This window comes from Pantherophis guttatus, chromosome 8, assembly GCF_059756535.1.
Source record: "Pantherophis guttatus breed Tessera chromosome 8, ASM5975653v1, whole genome shotgun sequence".
Taxonomy (NCBI): Eukaryota; Metazoa; Chordata; class Lepidosauria; order Squamata; family Colubridae; genus Pantherophis; species Pantherophis guttatus.
In genome coordinates, this window is record NC_142070.1 from 16,575,797 (window position 1) to 16,584,154 (window position 8,358).

Genomic DNA, 8,358 nt, shown 5'->3' on the forward strand with positions numbered 1-8,358 from the left:
CCTTGAATCTGCATTGGACTGAGAAAAAAAAAGTGTATATAATATTCAAAGTTACTGCCACTAAGGGGAGCTGTACAATAGCTTCCAGTCATTCTATGCAGCTGGAAACCTCTGCAGTGTTTTATTCCCTTTCCTTGTTTGTTCTTCTCTCTCTTTTTTTTCTCTCTCTCTCTCCCTCCCTCCCTCCCTTCCTCCCTCCCTCTCTCTCCTTCCCTGCCTCTCTTGTTCACTTATCAAAGAAATGACAGAAAATGTGGGCAGGCTGGTAATGAGAGGAATTACAATTTCTACACAATTAGTTGCAATATTACATATTTCAGATGAAATTTCCATAATCCACCTAGCTTTCACAAGCCCTACGCAAAGTGGTAAATTTGACATATTCCAAAACATCTCGTGTCTTCTTTTAGGAAGCAGAAAATATCATTTTAAGATACAATGAAAAACTTTCAGGTTTTAATCTTATGATGTCTTTCCTGCATTATTTTGGTAGCTTGGGTTCCACTGCCTGGCCCTTCATCAAATCCAAACCCTGAATCGCATGATTTGCTAGTGCTGTTTCGGTTTTAGAGAATGGTGATACTGCCTAAGGATGGCATCTATAGGGGATCCTTCACGGTCAAAAATATTTCTGTTAGAGGAGCCTACGATGAAGATTCTGCTCTCCAGTCAATCTCATAGATCAAAAAGATTATGTAAGTACAAACCCAGATGGAGATGAATTTTGGAAAATGAAATGCCTACATGTTGCTGTTAAACTACCAGCGTACCCAAATTCTATAACGCGATAGAAGACAAATGCTTTGCAATGTATGAGGATGTAGATAAAGAAAGGCAGTTCAAATTCTTTGAAAGAATCGATTCACAAGACATAGGAGTTGTGATACAATAAATAAAAACGGATGCTATTTTTTAATCCAGGTTCATTCAGCTGCTTCAGAAGCTCCTTACGGTGCTCACATTTCTCTCTCTGTGTGTGTATCCTCAGCCATTAGTGAATTAGTTGAGCCTGACTTCTAAAGCTATAGACATGAGTACATTTTCCTGGGGCTTATCCTCAGTAAGCATTCAGGATATTGCACTGGAAATATAATAAAGAATTGGCAATCTATTGCTGATATTTGCAACCACAGCTTCTGGGTGTTGATTGTGTGGCACAAACAATTGTACCCAGTGCACGTGTAATTTTTTAAAAGTGTTTTCAAACAATGCATTTCAAATTAGCAGCTTCTTCTCCTGATTGGCAGTTTCTTATTTGCATCTGGTTGCTTGTTACCCTTCGACTTAATCAAACAGAGTTATTTGGTTCATTTATACCTTTGTCTGAGAATAGTTTATGTGGAAATTCCCCTAATATTACCCCCAGGGTAACAAAGTTACCTGGAGGAACGTTGTCCATGGGGTCGCGATGGGCCAAACATGACTTCGCAACTAACAACAACAACAAAGTTACCATGTAACAAAGTTTTTTAAAAACAAAGTTTTTAACAAAGGGACGCGGTGGCTGAGTGGCTAAGACGCTGAGCTTGTCGATCGAAAGGTCGGCAGTTCAGCAGTTCGAATCCCTGGCGCCGCGTAACAGGGTGAGCTCCCGTTACTTGTCCCAGCTTCCGCCAACCTAGCAGTTCGAAAGCACGTAAAAAAATGCAAGTAGAAAAATAGCGACCACCTTTGGTGGGAAGGTAACAGCATTCCGTGCGCCTTTGGCATTTAGTCATGCCGGCCACATGACCACGGAGACGACTTCGGACAGCGCTGGCTCTTCGGCTTTGAAATGGAGATGAGCACTGCCCCCTAGAGTCAGGAACGACTAGCACATATGTGCAAGGGGAACCTTTACCTTTACCTTTAACAAAGTTTTGGATAGGATAAGCTTAGAGAGAGAGTATCAGGCTTTGAAAGTTCCTTGAGTGGAAACTAAAATCTGAATGTCCCTGGTTGAAGACCAGCAAGTTAATTAATCTGCTATATCACTATATCACTTTTCCCTATATCAACAGGGATTTAAATGCAGATTTAAATAAAATCTGCATAAAATCCCCCAAATAAAATTCTCTTATTTCCATGAAATAGCAACAACTTTAAGAACTGGGCATACACAGCCACATTTTCACTGCTGCTTTCCAATTATGGTCTCCAATTTAAAGGATGTGTAGTTGGAAAAAGAAGTACACAGAGATCCTTTCAATGGGCTCTGTCATCACTATTCCCTTGTCCTTTTCTCAAACTACATTACTTCAGAGAGTACCATATTGTCAAAAGCTCCTGATCATGTGCATTTCTTTTTCTAATGTATTGCATTATAGCTTAGCTAAAGAAAATACATAGGAATTGTGGTTTAATGGTTGAGCGCATGCTTTGCATGCAAATTCAGTTTTCTGACTACAACCCTGGACTGGTTAACATTCTAGTTCTGGAGGAACAATGGCTTGATCAAAAGCTGAGTTCACACTTAGCATACATTGTGCCAAGCCATAAATCATGGTTTATCAATCTCTAATGGTTAGGCTTAAATAATGTGTTAAAACCATGCCTCCAAAAATGTTTGAAGACTTAATACAAAGTGTAAACAGGCCTATTTAGCCTTCAGCAGCTGCAGCAGTCCATACCTATACATTCATCTCCATAACAGTACAGGATTTTCAGGACTTTTATAAACTTTATAAACACCGACTTTAGGATTAGGTACAAGGCATTCAAACACAACTAGCAATTTGCAAAAGCATTCAAATAAAAGCATTATTTCATTTGGCAAGACATTTAGAAAAAAGAAGAAACATGCCAAGATTATATGTACTGCAAAAGTAAAAGAAAGTGAAGAGTTTCAAAATAACCATTTGTACGATAACTATCTTACTGGTATAATTTGTATTTTTTTTAAATTGGAAGCTATTTTGCATATCAATGGAGAAAAGCGGGATTATCGACAGCACTGGTTTTGTCTACCTTCTCAGCCATCCATCTTAGAAAATTACATCTCTATCTATAGAGTGTCATATATATATAAATCGCTCAGCTCTGTGGAGTGTCAAAGCCAGAGCATCCAGAAGTATATCAGTAAGTTGGCACTCAAAAGTGACCTGCTGAAAGAATGCCTGAAGCAACAGCAAACATGTTGGAAGATCAGGCAAAGGAAGTGTCATGGCAAGATAAGATAAGATAAGATAAGATAAGATAAGATAAGATAAGATAAGATAAGATAAGATAAGATAAGATAAGATAAGATATAAACTAAGCTAAGCTAAGCTAAGCTAAAATAAGCTAAGATAAGATATAAGATAAGATAAGCTAAGATAAGATATAAGATAAGATAAGATATAAGCTAAACTAAGCTAAGCTAAGCTAAGCTAAGCTAAGATATAAACTAAGCTAAGCTAAGCTAAGCTAAGCTAAGCTAAGCTAAGCTAAGCTAAGCTAAGCTAAGCTAAGATAAGATAAGATAAGATAAGATAAGATAAGATAAGATGGGATACAGTCAACAAATAACTGAGGTGGCAGGCATTGGGGAATCCAGTGCCTGGAATGGGCTGAACTAAAAGACAGCATTGAGGCACTGATTGTAGCACCACAAGAAGAGGCACTAAGCACCAGATCCATCGAAGCAGGAGTCTACACACTAGACAGGCTCTGCAGACTATGCAAAGGGGCCTCAGAGACACTCCAACATAGAATGGCAGGGTATAAGATGAAGACAGGAATAACATATACTAGTGATGGCGAACCTTTTCGGCACTGAGCAGCTAAAAGGGAGGGAGCGAACATGCATCAACTGCCAAAAAGGGAGCACTGTGCGCTTGTCTGGGCCGAGACCAGGAATAGGAGTTGCCCAGGGGGCATGCACGCACCAGAAAATGTACTTCCGGTTTCTGGCGCATGCATGCGTGCTGGCTGGCAAATCTTCAGGTTACTGCTGCACATGCGAACACACCGATCAGCTGGCCAGTACACATGCTCACGCTGGAAAATGGAAGACCAGCTCTTCTGGTTTCCGGCACTGACACAAGCACAAAGGCCAGCTGATCATCACGTGTGCATGCGCCCCAGAAACCTGGAAAAGGAATGGGTGATGCCGCTTGTGCCACTTCGGGCACACGTGCCATAGGTTCGCCATCATGGGCATATACTGAATGGCACTGTCAGGGTTCCAAGTAACAGACCCAACAAAATTAAAGCTCTGAGGCCTGGAATTTCCTCAAAATAAATTTTATTAGGAATGCCATCTTGGCACAGGTGGTGAAAACCTGACTCTGAAGGACCTGAGGTTTTCCCCACCCAAATCAAAACCCAAAGTTCATGCCCCCCCAGGTCACACATCCATTACATGGCCCAATCAGGTCACAGTCCTCCTCCTGCTGTCTTTGGATCATACCTTCCAAGCACCTGGCGGGTATGACCTTGGCTCCCATGGGAAAGAATTGTTGTGGCTCCGTTACCTGAGCCTGTGTCATCGGCAGGAAAGGATTCCGAGAGTGAAGAAGAGGAGTTGGCAAGGCCTCCCTCTCCAGGACCTTCCTCTCTGACAATGCCTTCGGTGTCCGCCGAAGGGTAAGAGATAGGGCTGGGGCCAAGCACATCCACGCAGCCACAGATGGACAATGATGAGGGTAATGAGTCTTGGCTGGATCCACGCCAACGTCACAGAGATAAGTGCGCGCAACAGAAGAAAGGGCATGCCCAAGATTAGGCTGAGTCACTGGACCACACCCCACAGGATATAAAAGGGAGTGTAGTGGCCAGTCAAACCTTGTGACGAACAAAGCTGAAAGCTTCCACGCCATTCTGCATTGCCGGACTTTTGCTATAAGACTTAGCTGGACTATCTCTGGACTTGATTACCTCCGTAATTATTGAGCTGTTTCTTTGGATGTATCAGAAGTGGGGAGAAGTTATCTCTCCTCTTTGTAAATAATAAACTCTTGGCAGGCAGCCACTAGGTTGTTGCCAAGTTCCGTTATCTTAAGGAAAAGGATTTTGCTGGCTGGTTTGGTCTTTAACTCCTGAACGTCTGTTGGTGTGTGTGCGTGTGGTTGGGGACAGAACAAGAATGTTATTTTGGCTACACTTCTCCCCGCCCCAGCTATCTCTATCTCCCCCCTTCACATTCCCACAGCTGCAACCTGCCTTGCTGTGGCAGCCCTGAAGATTTCCAAAATGGATTCAGGGCTGATAGGCACAATCATATGGGAACATTTGCATAGTGTATGGGTTAGACCTTCCCAAGTCCAGAAGGCAGGTTCCACAGAAGGTTATAGAAAATAATATAGCTAAGATTCTGTGGGACTTCCAGATTCAGACAACCAGGCAGATACTGGCCAATTAGGCAGACACTGTGATAGTCAACAAGGATCAGAAGACAGCAGTGGTGATAGATGTAGCAGTGGCAAGTGACAGCAACATCAGGAAATAGAATGAGAAGTTGGAGAAGTCTGGGCCAGAAGGAGGAAACCAGGGACAATGTGAAAAGTAAAGGCCAAAGTGGATCCGGTGGTGATAGGAGCACTCAGGGCTCTCAGGCTTAAATTGGGTGAGTGGCTCCAATAGAAAAACATGTAAAACCCATACTACTTTTTTTCTTTTTATGTTAACAACAATTCAACAATTCTAGGAAGAACCACTAGAAATAATACAGGATCCAAACTGGATCACTCATCAGGACCAGAGGCTTAGTCTTCCAAGCTTTTGGACTCATGCTGGAATCCATCCTCAGGGAATTTCTCTCTCCCCAGAATGTCCAGCAGAGAAAAATTCCTCAAAGATGGGATCCAGCATGAGTCTGAAAGCTCAGAAGACTAAACTTCTGATCCCAGTGACCAACCCAGGTTGGATCCCACAACATTATCCTGCAACACACATATTTACCTTCATGAGAAATAATACATTCATTAAGTCTGTAGAGATTATCCGTCATCCAGGTCATAGTTGTCCCAAAGGTGCTTTTTCAGGAGGCAACTGGACTTCCTTGGTTTTTTCTTTTGAAGACGTTTCGCTTCTCATCCAAGAAGCTTCTTCAGCTCTGACTGGATGGTGGGGAATGGAAGGATTTATATTCCTTACAGACAGCTGATCATTTGCATCCTTTAGAGGGTCATTGAAACACTCAGAGGCTTATCTGTGTCCTCCGAGTCACCTGAGTGGTGCTCCTGGTTCCTGTAGTCTGCAATTTTTCCTCTGGAAATCAATTCCTACTCCCACTCCATTCAAAGGATGTTCATCCCAAATTGTATAGCTAAAAGTCTGTAGAGATTCTCAGTCATCCAGGTCATGGATGTCCCAAAGGTACTTTTTGAGAAGGGTTTTTCTCTTGAATGGAATCCTTCCATTCCCCACTATCCTGTCTAAGCTGAAGAAGCTTCTTGGATGAGAAGTGAAAAGCCTTCAAAAGAAAAAACAAGGAAGTCCAGTTGCCTCCTAAAAAAGAACCTTTGGGACATTCATTATTTTTAAAGGTGTGCATATCGTATCTGATCCACCTTAATATAGTGTTTCATTTAATCAAGAATTAACACTTTAAGTTGATAAAATGAAGCTCCCCACAGAGGCAAATTGTGCATCCCAACAAAAGAAGCCGCACTATCTCAACAAACACTTGGGATAGGAGGATTTCCCCCATCTCCCTTGGTTGATCTCCTCCACTGCTACTAATGAACTAGTAACATACAACCATTCCACTTTGACATTAAGAGATGGGCAGTGCTTCGCATGGTTTTGCCTGAGAAATTGCTTTGATTGAATGTCCGTGTGATCCCATGCTGTTCTCTTTGGCAGCTGAGCCAAATTCTCGTTAGGGCAAGTCATGTATTTTGAAATATTGCAATTCTAATGGAGTCTGTGGATGGTTCATTTACTGGGTTTTTTTTTTGGTTGGGAAAAAAGGACTCTCACCACACACCTGCCAGGACCTTGGTTTTTGGTTGTTTATTTATTTATTTATTTATTTATTTATTTATTTATTTATTTATTTATTTATTTATTTTAATTTGATTTATATGCCGCCTTTCTCTGGAGACTCAGGGCGGCTTACAATGTGCTCAGTAATTTATTTATTTATTTATTTATTTATTTATTTATTTATTTATTTATTTATTTATTTGTTTAATTTGTATACCGCCCTTCTCCCAGAAGGGACTCAGGGCGGTGAACAGCCAAAATTAAAAATACAGACAATACAAAAGTTAAGATAATTAAAAAGAATTAAATCATTGGCTTCCCAATTTAAAACCCCCAAGTCTATAAAATTTAAAATCCCAATTAAGAACCATTTAGGCTAGGCCGGCTTGGTGGAATAAATAAGTCTTCAGGGCCTTATGGAAGGTACGGAGGTCCGGGATCAGTCGTATTCCAGGAAGCAGCTCGTTCCACAGGGCGGGTGCCCCCACAGAGAAGGCTCTCCCCCTGGGGGCCGCCAACCGACATTGCCTGACTGACGGCACCCTGAGGAGGCCCTCTCTGTGAGAGCGTATTGGCCGGTAGGAGGTTATCGGTAGCAGCAGGCGGTCTCGCAAATTTAAAGCAGGCGGTCTTTTGAAGAGAAATGTGGGGTTCTTGTTGCAGTCTTTCTTTCTGCAATTATTCCTGGCAAAAAAAACTCTTTAGTAGTTAGATATGAGGGGCTGCAAATAAAGCAATTTATTTTCTTAATTTATCTCGGAATAGAGAGGGAAGAATTTTTTTTTGCTTCTGCAGCTCTATGGCAACTGGGTTGATATACTGATGGCTTACTTCTTGTTCTTCATTATTTCAGGACCAGCTGAAGAGATGATGGATGCAGCTTGTAGAATAGGGATCTTGTACAAACTGGTTTTGACAGCCTGGAGACTGGAAACAGTAACAGCTGGATGTATCATTAATCTGCCAAATACTGATGCAGTGGTCTGTTTTACTGCTTGTGTGGTACAAGCTTCTGAAATGTTAAAGTATGCGTATGGTATGTTTTCTTTATTCACAAGCTAAAATGTTTTCATCATATAAGAAATCCAAAGCCGCTTTGCTAAATGACATATTAATAAAACACATTTTAGGAGTGGCTGAAAACATTTTGCTGCCCAAAGCAAAATACTGTATAACATATTACATTGTACAATTCCAGATTCAAAAACTGATCTTACTGGCAATTTAATATTTCGTCAAGATATACAATGACTAGAGGCATCCATAATATGCCACCATGAAGATGAAATTATAATGTCATAGATAGATAGATAGATAGATAGATAGATAGATAGATAGATAGATAGATATAGACGTAGACGTAGATGTAGACGTAGACATAGACACATAGACACATAGACATATACATACATACATACATACATACATACATACATACATACATACATACATACACTCTTTTGTAATCTG

General features: G+C 41.1%; 1 long non-coding RNA gene across 1 annotated transcript; it reads left to right on the plus strand.

Moving 5' to 3' along the window:
* The first annotated feature begins 499 nt into the window (after positions 1–499).
* LOC117678926 (uncharacterized) lies at positions 500–8,031 on the plus strand. The gene is made up of 2 exons (XR_004595184.3): positions 500–695; positions 7,742–8,031. It is a non-coding gene; the product is annotated as an uncharacterized LOC117678926 (long non-coding RNA).
* The last annotated feature ends 327 nt before the right edge of the window (positions 8,032–8,358 follow it).